We start from the raw sequence: 1310 nt of genomic DNA, 5'->3' as shown, positions 1-1310 counted from the left end.
GAGTGTGTTGCCATTTCCTTCTCCAAGGGATCTTCCTGACCCAAAAATTGAGCCCACATCTTCTGCATTGCAGGCAGACGTTTTACCATCTGAGCCACCAGGAAAGCTCACTTACATGTGGAATTTATTTAAAAAAAAAGTCAAACCCATAGGGACTTTTCCTCCCAGGGGACCCAGCAGCAGGCAGAATGGAGACAGGGACTCACAGCAGCCCAGCCAACACTCAGTAAGAATGAAAGTCCCTCTGACCCACTACCTGGTTTTCAGGGCAGCCTCAGAGATACAGAGCAGGGCACCCCTCACAAGGTGTTTCTGATGCAAACAGTCAATCAAGCCAGCCTGGAGGATATGTCAGGAAGAGGATAAAAGCATTGCCTTAAATTTTCTGTGGAAGAAATTATCCAAAAAGAAGTTACAGTGAACTGCACAGCTGAAGTACTGTACCCTCCAATGGAACAAGATACTGCACCAGAAGTCAACTTCACATTTGAAGGAGAAATTGGAGAAAACCCAGATGAGGAAGGAAAGACATTTTATCAAAGACTGAAGTCAGTGAAGGAAACAATAGAAGCACAAAATATTCCAGATAGTTTTGGAAATGTACATCCAGAAAAGAAGCCAGTTCAACAGTTAGCCTGGGTTTCCAGTGGTTATATAATATGGCAAAATTCTACTGAAGGTACATGGTACAAAATGGCAGAAATTCAGACTGTCTAGCAAGTGCAAAGAAATGATGACTTTATTGAGTTAGACTACACCATTCTCCTCCATGAAATTGCATCTCAGGAGATTATTCATTGGCAAACTCAAGTTCTCTGGCATCCACAGTATGGTAAAACATAATAAGAACCATCTGACCAAGGAAGCACAATTGGAATAAATGAAGACCGTAAGATTGGATGAAGTGTAAGCATGCTTATTAATGATGACTTGCATTCCAGTCTTCATTGATATCTAGCTTAAGGGGTTAGACAAACCCCAAAAGTTCCACTTTGTGTAAATGGCCTGATTACAGAACTATACTGCTTCCATAATAAAGAGCATCACAATGTAAAAGTGTCTCATCAACAGTAATAGTGCCATGTATATGTGTGTGTTAAGTTGCTTCAGTCGTGTCCGACTCTTTGCAACCGTGTGCACTATAGCCCACCAGGCTCCTCTGTCCATGGGATTCTCCAGGCAAAATACTGGAGTTGGTAAGGGTGTGGTTGAAATAGGGAGAGGCTGGACAAAGATTAGATAAATAAATTTGAAGATTCTAACATACAGTATAGTGACCAAAGTTCATAATAGTGTATTGAAATTTGCTA

General features: G+C 41.3%; 1 pseudogene; it reads left to right on the top strand.

Moving 5' to 3' along the window:
* The first annotated feature begins 232 nt into the window (after positions 1 to 232).
* LOC113905138 lies at positions 233 to 880 on the top strand (annotated as a pseudogene).
* The last annotated feature ends 430 nt before the right edge of the window (positions 881 to 1310 follow it).

The sequence above is a fragment of the Bos indicus x Bos taurus genome, chromosome 15 (genome assembly GCF_003369695.1).
Source record: "Bos indicus x Bos taurus breed Angus x Brahman F1 hybrid chromosome 15, Bos_hybrid_MaternalHap_v2.0, whole genome shotgun sequence".
Classification (NCBI taxonomy): domain Eukaryota; kingdom Metazoa; phylum Chordata; class Mammalia; order Artiodactyla; family Bovidae; genus Bos; species Bos indicus x Bos taurus.
The sequence above is the reverse complement of the archived record's forward strand: the minus strand, read 5'-3'. Positions and strand labels throughout refer to the sequence as shown.